Below are 14,090 nucleotides of genomic sequence, written 5' to 3' on the forward strand. Positions count from 1 at the left end.
ATAATCCTGGAAAAGAAAGAAAGGATCCTCAAGTGTTCTTGTTTTTGAGTTTGTTGTTTAAGAATCGGCAGACTGTGTTTATCTGGTACCTGTTGTTCTTGGATACGCTGTATAAGTATCTTTCTTCTGCCACTTCTACTTCCTGGGTGCTGCAGTGTTTTGTGGCCAGTTTTAAATAATATCCTGATGCAGCTTCATTTGCAGGTGTCAGGATGATTGCTTCTGTAGTGGAGTATCTGGTCTGTTTGTGTTGCTTACCTGTAGACACTGGTCTGCAGTTCTCTATTATCTGTTCAGTCCACAGTGACATCTAGGAAGGAGTCTGTTGTTGTTCTCCTCCTCTTTTGTGAAACTTAACTCAGTAAGGATGTTGTTGATGATATTGTAGTTTCCTCTTATTTGGCCTGTATGTGATGACAAAGGTGTTGTCCACGTAATGGACAAAAAAATTGAGTTGGATCGTGGGGATGGCTATTCATTCAAGACTCTTCTTTACTGCTTCTGCTAAGAAGCCTGATGTTGGTGATCCCATGGGGTGTTTCGTTAATTTGTTTGTAGGTCTTGTCATTGAATGTGAAGTCACTAATGAAGCGCAGGTCTACGAGCTTAAGGATGTTGTCCTCGTTGAAGAAGTTAGTGCTGTTTGCGTCCTTGGTTCATCGAGTAGTGCAGTCAGCGTTTCCTTGACCAGGCTGATATTAATTGATGTGAATAGGGCTGTCACGCCAAAGGAGACCGTTATTTCATCCTCTTCTATTTTGTTGTCTTTGATCTTCAGGAATTCTTGAGTGGAGTGGATGGAGTGGCATGACTCTTCTGCTAGGTATTTCGGTTTTCAGTGGAGTTGCTTTGCTCATCTATATGTCAGTATGCCAGGGATGACACTATGGGTCTGAGGGGATGCCTGTAGTTTTTGTACATAGGTAATCCATAGAAGCGAAGTGAGTTGGATCAATCAGGTTTTGATTTTTGGAGATCTGTCTTGTTAATTTTACCTGATTTATGAAGTTTCTTCAATGTAGCTGTGATATGGCTTTCTAGGTGTGGGTCAGGTCAATCACATCTGTTGGTAAGTGTTGGAATGTGCAAGTAGTGAGTTTGCCTTTTCAATGTACTGTGTTCTATTTAGGGTGGCGGTCATGCACCCTTTGTCTGCAGGTAGGATTATAATGTTAGTCTTTTCAGAGTTCTTCCAGGGCTTTCCTTTGCTGTTCGTTAAGGGTGTTCTCTTCATTCTTCCTGATTAGGTGTTGGTGCAACTCTATATCGGACGGTCTGCTGGGTTTCTGCGAGTCCATTGTCTTTCAGGATTGATTCTAATGCTATTAAGAAGTGCTTTTTGTCCATGTTTCTGTAGTTGTAATTCATCCCTCTTACTAGGTTGGCCTTTTCCATATCTGTTAGTGGTTGGTCCGATAAGTTCTTAAGCCAAGCTTCTGAATTGTCTATGTTGTTCTTTTGTATGAACTGGTCTAGTTTTTCCTCGTAGGGATAGATTTTTTTCCCTACAAGAACTAGACAAGCTCACGCAAAAGAACAAAAGGACAATTCAGAAGCTTGGATTATGAATCTAATCAGACTGACCACTAACAGATATGGAAAAAGCCAACCTCATAAGAGGGATGAACTACAACTACAGAGACGCGAACAAAACGGACTTCTCAGCAGCATTACAATCCTGAAAGACAATGGACTCTCAGTAGAAACCCAGCAGACCGTTTTACAGACAGTTGCACTAACACTAAGCTTCATAAATCAGGTGAAATTAACAAGACAGGCCTGCAAAAAAATGAAACCTGGTGGATCCAATACACTTCGCTTCTATGGATTATCTAAGGTACACAAACCAAAGTCTCCCAGGAACCCCCCCCCCCCCCATAGTCTTACTCCTCAGCACACTGACATATAGACCAGCAAAGCAACTTCACCGAAAACTGAAATACCTAGCAGAAGACTCATGCCATTCCATCCACTCCACCCAAGAATTCCTGAACATTAAAGCAACCAAAATAGAAGAGGACAAAATACTGGTGTCCTTTGACATGACAGCCCTTTTCACATCAATTAATATCAGCCTGGCCAAGGAAACACTGACTGCACCACTAGATGAACCAAGGACACAAACAGCACCAACTCCATCAACAAGGACAACATTCTCAAGCTGGAAGACCGGTGCCTCACTAGCCACTTCACCTTCAACGACAAAACCTACAAACAAATCAATGGAAACATCCATGGGAGCACCAATATCAGGCTTCTTGACAAGAAGAGTCTTGAACGAACAGCTCTCCCTACAATCCAATCCAAACTTGGGTCCAGCACATGGATGACACCTTTATCATCACAAAATGGACCAAATAAGAGGCACCACCACCCCGGAGTGGTTGTAAATGCAGAGATTCCAAAATATCTGCATTTGTCTTCTTGAAGAAACTTTTAAGTTTTAAAATAAAAACTTGTACAATGAAAGGGGTTTGGCCAGTTTTCCCGACTCAGCTTTTCTGTGGTTCGATTGTTTTGGTTTTAGCAGTCTGGCTGTTTAGAGCAAACATCCGGTGTTTGTGTCTGTTGGTCAAAGAAACAGCTACATGGAAGGTGTTCCATGTTGTATCTCTCCGCTATGTCACTTTCTTCTGTAGAACCTGGTGTTTGATTTTACCTTTTTTTGCAAAGTTGTGTTTATGGGGACTATTGCAGGAATTTGGATCAGCATCATTAAATTGGGATAATCTCCTGGGTTTTCGGATAAGTTAAACTATTCTATATTCTGTTCTCTTTTATTTGTGTTTCATTCGGTAATCTTGCAAATGAATTCTGTTTTGTTTAAAAACAAGTGGTTGGGCCAGCTGCATCACTCATGGAATATCCACCCTACACCTGCTTAAAACAAGAAAATGTTAGGGTCTGGGCTACCTACTTGAAATATTTTGAGGGGGTCAGGCCTGGTGCATACTAACATGACCTACCTGTCCATCTTCTTTCCTATCTACTCCACACTTACCACCGACCTATCACAATCACTTCCCACCTTCGCCCAACTATTGCCATCCCAACTGTCTTTTCCCCCCAACTCCACCCATCCCCTTAAAATTATTTCTCAGCTCCCTTCCCCCTCCCCAGTCCTGATAAAGGGTTAAGCCTAAAACATCAACTCTCTTGGTCTTCAGATGCTGCCTGATATTTTTCCAGCACCACACTTCAACAGTAAAATATATTAAACAGCTGCTCACAGTGAAAGATGAAATTAAATTCTACCACGCTTCAATTAGCAAGTTCCATTGTGTGTATGAGTACTTAGGAAAAGTTAACACAAGAATTCCAAGGTTTGTAATATATTCTTCATTTTGACTAAAATCATGAAAACTATTCCTCATAATTAACTGCACTTGTGATATTAAAGGGTTAATTTGCTCTGTTGACCTGCAGGAAATTGGATGTCCCGAGGCTAGGGTGGGATGCCTCTGACTTACAGATAGATTGTAAGAAAATTACATTATCATCTCCTATTATTCAAATCCATTTATATGGCTATTTCCTTGCCATTCAAAAGCCTATTTACATTTTCATCCCTTATTCAGAAATCAATAAGACCATTATAATTGGAATTCTGACTACACTCTGTAGTTAAAAAAAAATACAATTCCCACCAGATCTGGCCATTAAGGGATGATTTGCTTTACATAGTTTCTGGAGGTGATGTGGCCACTGCATTGTGGCTTGCATGGCACGTGACTTGAGGGGAATGGCTGGGGGTGGTCTTATGGGCATTACTGACTGTGATGTAAAGATTTTGTATAAAGGAAGGACTGTTTCCTTTGTTCAGAGAGTTTCCCTGGACACGCCTAGCAAGCATGGTGAAGAGTGTTCAGACTTTCTTCAAAGCTTGTATTGTACTGTGCTTAATAAAATTTTGCTTGTTCACAGACATTGGTGTGTTGCAGCTGCATGACGTGTGTAAGAATCTCAGGAAAAATAACAACACATTTATGCATCACAATTTTAAAAAAAAAAAAATACTGCTACTCCTATTTTGTTTTTAAGCTTTTTGTCTTGGACTCATCAGGCAGGACTAATACAAAAATGCCAATTTTCAAACATCAATTTATTTTTGCACCAAAAGCATACTTATATTATAAAATATCTAAAATGTACACTCCAAAACATTTCAAATTGGACATTAGGAAAAATGCAACATTGGGAAAAAAAAAGTTGAACAATGAGCTTGCTGTACTTTTAGTTTTTTTTACTCATTCAGGGGATGAGCGCAGCACTGGCTGGGCCAGCAATTATTGCCCATCCCAAATTGCCCAGAGGACAGTCAAGAGTCAACCACATTGCCATGGGTCTGTACGCCAGATCGGGTAAGGCTGGCAGTTTCCTTCCCTGAAGGACATTAGTTAATCAGAGGGATTTTTCCAACAATCGACAATAGACTCACGGTCATCATTAGACACTTAATTTTTTTTTTTTACAAAAATCTGGAATTGAGTTCAAATAAAACCATCTGCCGGGATGGGATTCTAACCCGGGTTGCCGGAACATGTGTCTCTGGATTAACCGTTTAGCAATAATACCACTAGGCCATTGCCTTCCCTTCAGCTCAGTTCGTTGGACAGCTGGTTTGCATTGCAAAGTGACAATAATAGCACAGGTTTAATTCCTGTACCAGCTGAGGTCATGAAGGTCCCACTTTCTTGTCCTCGCCATGGTGGCTCTTAGATTAAACTCATCACAAGTCATCTCTTTCGAATGACAGAGCAGCCCTATGGTCCGCTAGGAGTATGGCAACTTTCCCTTACTATCACTACTAGTATTGCGATAGACAGATCAGTTAAAAAAAATGAAAAAGGCTAATAAAAAAAAAAGAACAAGATGAGAGGTTCAATGAGGACAAAAAGTAAATTGGAATACAGTGGTTTCAATGAATAGTTGAATGGATTTTCTCATTAGATATAAACCATACAGAACAGAAAATTCAAACTTTGTTTCTTTCACTTGGCAAATCTGAACTGCGATTGGCCTTACCACCTCTAGGCCAGTTAAGGGAAAGTCAGCTATATTCCACGCATCTGCCAAGTGTGTACCAATGAGCCTTCCTTGAAGATGTAGGAGGTAGAAAAAAAATTAGGTTTGGCTACATTGTCGCTCATAATCACCTGTTGACCCTTATTATTTAAGGTATGTGCATGAATGAACATTGTCCAGGAGTTAGCCAATAAACTAAAAAAAAAGTATTATCAGTTTGATATGGCTGTCCTGACAATCATTCCTCTCACTGTCCAAAGCCAATTTCTTCCATTCCTAATTCCCAGGCCTTTGCATCCCTGCTGCCCTTCTTGGGCATCTCTCTCTCTAATTGCAAAGGCCCTTTCTAAACAACATCTAGAAACATATCCAGAAACACAATATTGCTGAAATGAGAGCTAGGTCAAAGAAGCTTTTACTAAACAATTTATATTTCTTGGAGAAAAAGGTACCAATAAATTGATTGTCAATAAAATGTTTCACCTGTGCTTTGAAAGGTACAGAAAAAAGTCTGCATTGACAAGTGGACACAGTGATTGTGACACAATTCTAATGAGATCAATTATATGGCCGGGAAAAGAATCAAGGATATAAAAAGTGATTTCAGGGAGTTAGGGTGGAAGCTGCAGAGCAGGACGAACAGAGTAGTGTTCTCGGGTTTAATACTGGTGCTACGAGATAGCGAGGCGAGGAACAGGGAGCGGGCGCAGCTTAACACGTGGCTGCACAGCTGGTGTAGGAGGGAGGGCTTCAGATATGTAGATAGTTGGGATGCCTTCTGGGGAAGGTGGGACCTGTACATGAAGGACGGGTTGCACCTGAACTGGAAGGGGACCAATGGCCTTGGTGGAAGGTTTGCTCGAGTAGTTGAGGAGGGTTTAAACTAGTATGGCAGGGGGGTGGGAACCTGAGCTGTATACCGGTGGTGAGAGTTGATGGAGATGAGGCAATAGCAAGAGGTAGCGCAGCCAGTGGGAAGGAATTTCCTGGGAAAGAACCATGGGATCGGTTAAATTGTGTTTGCTTTAATGCAAGGAGTATCAGGAATAAAAGTGATGAGCTTAGAGCATGGATCAGTACCTGGTGCTATGATGTTGTGGCCATAACAAAGACGTGGGTTTCTCAGGGGCAGGAATGGTTGCTGTATGTTCCAGAGTTTAGAACATTTAAAAAGAATAGGGAGGGGGGATAAAAGAGGAGGGGGTGTAACACTGCTAATCAGAGAGGATATCACAGCTACAGAAGTTACCATTGTCATGGAGGGTCTGCCTAGTGAGTCAGTATGGGTGGAAATTAGGAACAATAAGGGAGCAGTCACCTCATTAGGGGTTTACTACAGGCCCCCTAATAGCAGCAGGTAGATTGAAGAAAGCATAGGTTGGCAGATTTTGGAAAAGTGTGAATGTAGTAGAGTTGTTGTAATGGGTGACTTTAACTTTCCCAATATTGATTGGAACCTCCTTCAAGCAGATGGTTTGGAAGGAGCTGTTTTTGCAAGGTGTGTTCAGGAGGATTTCCTAACTCAGTACGTTGACAGGCTGACGAGGGGAGAGGCCATTTTGGATTTGGTGCTCGGCAATGAGCCAGGGCAGCTGTCCGATCTTGCATTTTGGTGATAGTAACCACAACGATCTCACATTCTACATAGCTATGGAGAAGGAGAGAAGCAGGCACAATGGGAGAATATTTAATTGGTGGAAAAAGGAAACTATGATGCTAGCAGACGTACTGGGAAGCATGGACTGGGAGCAATTGTTCCATGGTAAGGCACTATAGACATGTGGAGACTGTTTAAGGAACAGTTGTTGCGAGTGATGTATAAATGTGTTCCTGAGACTGGCAAGAAGGGGTAAGATAAAGGAACCTTGGATGACGAGAGCAGAGGAGCTTCTCGACAAAAGAAAGAAGGCAGCTTATGTAAGGTGGAGGAAGCAAGGGTCTTGCTCAGCTCTCTAGGATTATAGGCAGGTGAGGAAGGAGCTCAAAAATGGTCTGAGGAGAGCCAGAAGGGGGCACGAAAAAGGCTTGGCAGGAAAGATTAGGGAGAATCCAAAGGCATTTTACACGTATGTGAGGAACAAGAGAATGATCAAAGAAAGAGTAGGAGAAAGTGAGGTCTGCAGATGCTGGAGATCAGAGCTGGAAATGTGTTGCTGGAAAAGCGCAGCAGGTCAGGCAGCATCCAGGGAACAGGGGAATCGACGTTTCGGGTATAAGCCCTTCTTCAGGAAGAGTAGGGCTGATCAGGGATAGCATAGGGAACTTGTGTGTGGAGTCTGAGGAGGTAGGGGAAGCCCTAAATGAGTTTTTTGCTTCTGCCTTTACTAAAGAAAAGGACCTTGTAGTGAATGAAACCATTGAGGAGCTGGTATGGATAGAGATTGAGGAAGCTGATGTGCTGAAAATTTTGACAAACATTAAGACTGACACGTCACCAGGGCCAGACCAGATTTGTCCTCGGCTACTCTGGGAAGCGAGAAATGTAATTGCTTCGCCGCTTGCGAAGAAGATCTTTGCATCCTTGCTCTCTACTGGAGTCATACCCGAGGACTGGAGGGAGGCAAATGTAATTCCTCTCTTAAAGAGAGGAAATAGGGAAATCCCCGGCAATTACAGACCAGTCAGTCAGTCGCACATCTGTCGGCTGCAAGGTGTTAGAAAGGATTCTGAGGGATAGGATATATGACCATCTGGAAGAGCATGGCTGGATTAAATGCAGTCAGCACGGCTTTGGTGAGGGGCAGGTCATGCCTCACAAATCTCATTGTGTGTTCTTTGAGGATGTTACTAGAGGATGAGGGTCAAGTGGCAGATGTGGTGTATATGGACTTCAGCAAGGCATTTGATAAGTTTCCCCATGGTAGGCCCATTCAGAAGGCCAGGAGGAATGGGATACAGGGAAATTTAGCTGTCTCGATACAGAATTGGCTGGTTGACAGAAGACAGCAAGTGGTAGTGGAAGGAAAGTATTCTGCCTGGAAGTCTGTGGTGAGTGGTGTTCCACAGAGATCTGTTCTTGGGCATTAATTTTTATGAATGACTTGGATGAGGGGATTGAAGGATGGGTTAGCAAGTTTGCAGATGACACAAAGGTTGGAGGTGTCGTTGACAGTGTAGAGGACTGTTGTAGACTGCAGCGTGTCATTGACAGGATGCAGAGATGGGCTGAGAGGTGGCAGATGGAGTTCAACCTGGATGAATGCGAAACGATGCATTTTGGAAGGTCGAACTTGAAAGTTGAGTACAGGATTAAAGACAGGATTCTTGGCAGTGTGCAGGAACAGCAGGTACATAGACCCCTTAAAATGGCCACCCAAGTGGACAGGGTTGTTAAGAAAGCATATGGTGTTTTGGCTTTCATTAACAGGGGGATTGAGTTTAAGAGTCGTGAGATCTTGTTGCAGCTCTATAAAACTTTGGTTAGACTGCACTTGGAATACTGTGTCCAGTTCTGGTCGCCCTATTATAGGAAAGATGTGGATGCTTTGGAGAGGGTTCAGAGGAGGTTTACAGGATGCTGCCTGGAATGGAGGGCTTATCTAACGAAGAGAGGTTGATTGAGCTCGGACTTTTTTCATTGGAAAAAAAGAAGGAAGAGAGGATACCTAATTGAGGTGTACAAGATAATGAGAGGCATAGATAGAGTTGATAGCCAGAGACTTTTTCCCAGGGCAGAAATTGTTAACACAAGGGGACATAGTTTTAACCTGTTTGGCGGAAAGTATAGAGGGGATGTCAGAGGCGGGTTCTTTACGCAGAGAGTTGCGAGAGCATGGAATGCATTGCCAGCAGCAGTTGTGGAAGCGAGGTCATTGGGGATATTTGAGACACTACTGGACATGCATATGGTCACAGAAATTTGTGGGTTCGTACATTAGGTTTACTTCACATGAGGATCAATGGTCGGCACAACATTGTGGGCTGAAGGGCCTGTTCTGTGCTGTCCTGTTCTACGTTCTAAAGTGGTATGAGTACAATTGGTCTAATCATACAGTATAGGACAGAAGAAAACATGCCTTAAAAAAAAGCAAAAATTATTCTGAACATGCATTTTTAAACAAAAACAGATATTGCTGGGAAAAACTCAGAACGTCTGGCAGCAGCTGTGGAAAGAAATCAGAGTTAATGTTTTGAGTCCAGTGACCCTACTTCAGAACAGATTGTCAGATTTCCAGCATCTGCAGTTTTTTTTCATGTTTTTATTATGCATTGTTAAAAAATTGTCACAGTACCAGACAGTAGCAGTACAACATAAACCAGAACCAAACTTTGATAGACAATTAAGACAGCTCTTTGAGGACTACAATCAGAAGCGTTATATTTACACGAATCAAAAACGTCCCTCAGTTGAAATCCTGTAGCAGGGTTATGCATTCATATATAAGAAATTAAGTTGCACATTTAAAAAAAGAACATCCATACTTGAGTTGAACAGATATTCAACAAATCAAATTGCCTTGTGTTGAACAACCACCAAGTTATTTTTTGGTCATTGTTTTCAATGAGCAGCTCACTAATTTGGGCAAACCCATAAGGGTATATATTCCCCAACTCTGCCAATTAGTTAACAGAAATGTTACTGTACAATTTTGTACTACTGGCCATTCTTGAATAAAGTAACAATATATATTTGTATCTTGTTCATATAAATGACCAAAATGTAGGTTATATGGTTTGCATGATACCGAATGGTTATACAGCAAAAAGGAAGCTATTTGGCCAGCAGCAACTGAATTTGTACAACAATTTGCATCTAATTAAAACTGTGGGGTGTATTGTCATACAATCGCTGTTTCACTGAACATAAACTAGAATCAATCTCTTTTAGCTGTTGAACTCCAAATTGTTCAAGTCAAGTGATTGGGAAAGAAGTTATCATGGAAAATTAACTCAGGAACATAAAGCTATTGTATTTTTTTTTTAAAGGTGCAAATTACATGCAAATTCCAATACTGTAGAGCTGCTTTCGAAACTTTGGACTGACAAACCAAACCAAACAGGTAGTGAAATAAACATGTGCCATTTATTTCATTGAAAGTTACAATTTGGTTCTGCAAAAGAAAAAACGACATGGATGTGCGTTAATGAGTTTTGAGAAGTATATGTATATGCAACTGTATAAAAGAGGAAAAACTCAAAAAAAAGGGAGAAGCAGAAGCAAATTAATTTTCTGTCAGTAAATTACTTTTAATAGATAAATAGTTATGGATTTTTATCTTCCACTCAAGGACCTGCAAGGAGACTCTTCTATTGGCACAAATAGTAACTATTCAGCACTGCAGTGCACTGCACTGTGCTGAATAAACTCCAAATTAAACCTTTGGCTTACGTCAAGAATGCTGATCTCAGACAGTACATGTGTTAAAGACAAAAAAAATTGCAGATGCTGGAATCCAAAGTAGACAAGCAGGAGGCTGGAAGACCACAGGAAAGCAGTCAGCATCATGAGGTGGAGAAGTCAACATTTCCAGTATAACAGTTCTTCAGGAATGGAGGTGGGGTAGAGGGAGCTGCAGATGGAGGGGACAGAATGGTGAGGTGAATATAGGTGGTGGGTACGGCCTGGTTGGTCAATGGGCTGAATAAATCCGGTTGGTAGCTCGAATGGAAAGCAGGGCTGGAAAGAGCGAGTCAAGGGATGGGTGGGAAGATTATTTGAAATTGGAGAACTCAATGTTGAGTCCTCTGCGCTGTAGGCTGCCCAGGCAGAAGATACGGTGTTGTTCCTCCAATTTGCGGTCTGGTTCACTTTGGCAATGGAGGAGGCCGGGAATGGACATGTGTTGGAGAGGGCGTGGGAAGGGGAATTGAAATGGGCAGTGACAGGGAGGTCAGGCTGGCCTGGCTGGGATATTAAAACTGGCTTCCAAGTCCCTGCATGTGGAAAAGTGGGAAATCAGGAGGGGAGAGTAGAAAAGGAAAAGAACAAGAACAAGAAAAAAAAACGAATGCTTCTTTTGTGATACATGTGCATTGTCCAACTGAAGTTATTACGTCAAGACATATTTAGAAGAACTTAAATACATTTTTTAGTGCTCACTAAGTAATCTCATACATATGAGAGATATAGAACTCAGTGTATAGCCCAGTACTGTTAGCCAAATCAATATGTGATACACATCAGCAGTTCTTTTTAAAACAAAAGTCATTTTGCAGCCACTTCAAAAAAGAGAAAGAGAAGGAGGTAAAATAAGTAAAGCATTATCATTGCAATTGCAATTAAATGTCATTGTATAAATTTGCTGTTATGTCCGCTTAAACTATAAAGCATTGCTCAATTCAAATCCCAATTTTTATTCCTCCCAAATTGAGCTGCACCTAAAATACCTAAATCATCAAATTGGGGTGGCACGGTGGCTCAGGTGGGTCGCACTGCTAACACCAGCAACCCAAGTTTGATTCCAGCCTTGGGCCACTGTGTGGAGTCTGCACATTCTCCCAGTCTGCGTAGGTTTCCTCCCACAATCCAAAAATGCGCAGGTTAGGCGAATTCGCCATGCTAAATTGCCCATAGTGTTTGGGGCTGTGTGGATTAGGTACATTAGTCAGGGGTAAATTAGCGTAATACAGTAGGGGAATGAGTCTGGGTGGGTTACTCTTTGGAGGGTCGGTGTGGACTTGTTGGGCCGAACAGGCTGTTTTCACACTGTAGGGATTATTCTATAAAACATAATAGTAAAGTATTGGAGGCTATGGATTAATTATCAGCAGTATTAGTGGCTGGAGCAATTAAGGTTATGCTTGAAGATTAGGGAAAGTGGTGACAAAGTGGTAATATCAATGGATGAATAATCCTGAGACCCAGGTTAAATGTTATGGAAAAAAAAAAAACCTCAAAAGAACTGTGGATTCTGGAACTCAAAAAAACCCAGAAATTGCTGGGAAAAACTCTATGTCTGGCAACATCTGAGGCGAGAAAGCAGAGTTACCATTCCAGGTCCAGTGACTCTTCTCCAGAAAGATTATTAATGTTATTGGGACATGGGTTCAAATCGTATAATGACAGCTGGTTAAATCTGAATTTAATTAATACATCTTGAATTATGGAGGACACGTAACCACTGTCAATTGTCATAAAAAAAAACTCGATCACAACTGTCCTTTATGGAAGAGAATTCACCATTTTGCTTAATCTGGCCTACATGTGACCCCAGACCCACAGCAATGTGGTTCATTCTTAACCCCTCTCTGAAATGGGCTGGAGGATCAATCAATTCAAGGACAACTAAGGATCAGCAATAAATGTTTGCCTTGGTGACACCCAAGTCACATGGAATAATATTTTTAAAATGTCATACAAGACTAATATAACAATAAATTCTGTTCTCCTAAAGATAAAAATAAAAATAAATACTTAAGCTTAAAAATTTTAAAAAGTACAAAGAAACTATGACAACCACATTTCAAAAACATTCAAGCACAAGTATGTACTTGGAGGAAGAAAATAACCTAACTTTAACATGACATTTATTAATATTTAGCATATCAGTGAGTGAATAGGTATCTGGCTAGAGAGAAAAATAAGTCAGTTACACCAAGGTTCTTAAAGAAATAACATTCAAGTATAGGAGGACTTGAAGGTATAGGTGGTGCAGTTCCTTTAGATTCAAATTTGCTACACTAAATTCTCGGACAGCCTTCCATATGCAATAGCAGTTATTTAGCAAACTAGAAGAACACTTTAGATCCATTTCCATATGAATTAAACTGAAAGTTAAGAGGAGGAAATAAAATCACCCACTACAACTATCACAATCACAACTAGCAGAAAATAATTTGCTTACCTTTCAATGTTTTCACAATCTTTGTTCACCTGTAATAAAAAGTGAATTAGTAATTTTCAAAATACAGAATTTAAATATCTGTTTATGCTGAAGAGCAGAGTTCTTTTTTTAGAAAGTTACTGTGTGCCAAATCTTCCAATGTCTTTTCCTGTATGAAGTGATTATCAGAAAGCTACAGGGTATCAGCAAGCAGCTCCTGGGAAGGGCCTTGCATTTTTTTTCCATTCGGCATCAGTTGCAGTTGATAACAGCTGCCGAATAGTTTCCTTAGGGGAAACAACTCTGATAAAGCCACTATGTCTGCAATGTAGTATAGCAATTTTGGATACTGACCACAAGACCAAGAATACAGAAAATGTAAAATACAAATTTGGACACAAATGACAAAACCTAGATAAACTTTTGATACAAATTTAAAAGCAGTATGAATCAGAAATAATTACAAATTACAACCTGAAACAATTTCAAAGCATATTCATAAAATCTCAGAATTACTCCAGCACAGGGGGCAGCCATTAGACAATTGTATCCTCTCCAGTTCTCCACAAAGCAATTACAGAGGAACCTCGATTATCCGAATTCCAATTATCCGAAAATCGGATTATCCGAAGGAGAGCTTGAGGTCCCGATAGAAACATTACATCAAAGAAGTGTTTCCAACAGTGATCACGTCTTTTGTTTAAAGTGATTAAACAGGCACCATCTCCAAATGACTGACCTCCCGCCCTCTCTCTCCCCACACTTTCCCTGGAGTTCTACAGAGGGGTGTAACATAAACCCACCTCCCCTTCCCCAGATAATCTCTCCAACATTGTTCTGTACAGGGCAGAAATGGAACCTGTCAAAACGTTGCAGTAAAAAGTTGTGTGCATGTGTGCTAATTGGAGACTTACCTCACAAAGGCAGCAGCAGTTTTATTGTTGGTGTCCAGTCTGGCTGGCCCGGAGGGAGACGTGGGTAGTGCTGGACAGGGATGGGGGGTGGGCGCACAGTGGGTAGGTGTTGGCTTGGGGGTGGGGGAGTTCATGTGATGAACTAGAAGCAGACTTTAAAAACTCTGAGCCCCAGAGGAAAGGCATTTAAATCGATTAACCGAATAATTGATTATCCGAACAAAATAATGCCCGCCCATCTTGTTCGGATAATAGAGGTTCCTCTGTAATCTCATACCACTCCTCTGTTTTCTCCTTATGGCACAGCACGTTTTTCCCTTCCATATAATAATCCAATTCCCTATCGACTACTAGGATTGAACCTGCCTCACCACTCACAAAGAACATT

At 41.2% G+C, this 14,090-nt stretch overlaps 1 protein-coding gene across 7 annotated transcripts in view; it reads right to left on the minus strand.

Moving 5' to 3' along the window:
• add3a (adducin 3 (gamma) a) overlaps positions 1-14,090 on the minus strand; it is a 272,015-nt gene that overhangs the window by 187,019 nt on the left and 70,906 nt on the right. For 5 of the 7 annotated variants that reach the window (XM_043713108.1, XM_043713114.1, XM_043713107.1 and 2 more), the window contains one exon: positions 12,810-12,838. The exons of the other annotated variants lie outside the window; for them this stretch is intronic. The gene's annotated coding sequence lies outside the window, so the exon portion shown is untranslated. The remainder of the gene's footprint in view (positions 1-12,809; positions 12,839-14,090) is intronic. 7 annotated transcript variants of the gene reach the window in all.

Source organism: Chiloscyllium plagiosum, chromosome 22 (assembly GCF_004010195.1).
Source record: "Chiloscyllium plagiosum isolate BGI_BamShark_2017 chromosome 22, ASM401019v2, whole genome shotgun sequence".
Classification (NCBI taxonomy): Eukaryota; Metazoa; Chordata; class Chondrichthyes; order Orectolobiformes; family Hemiscylliidae; genus Chiloscyllium; species Chiloscyllium plagiosum.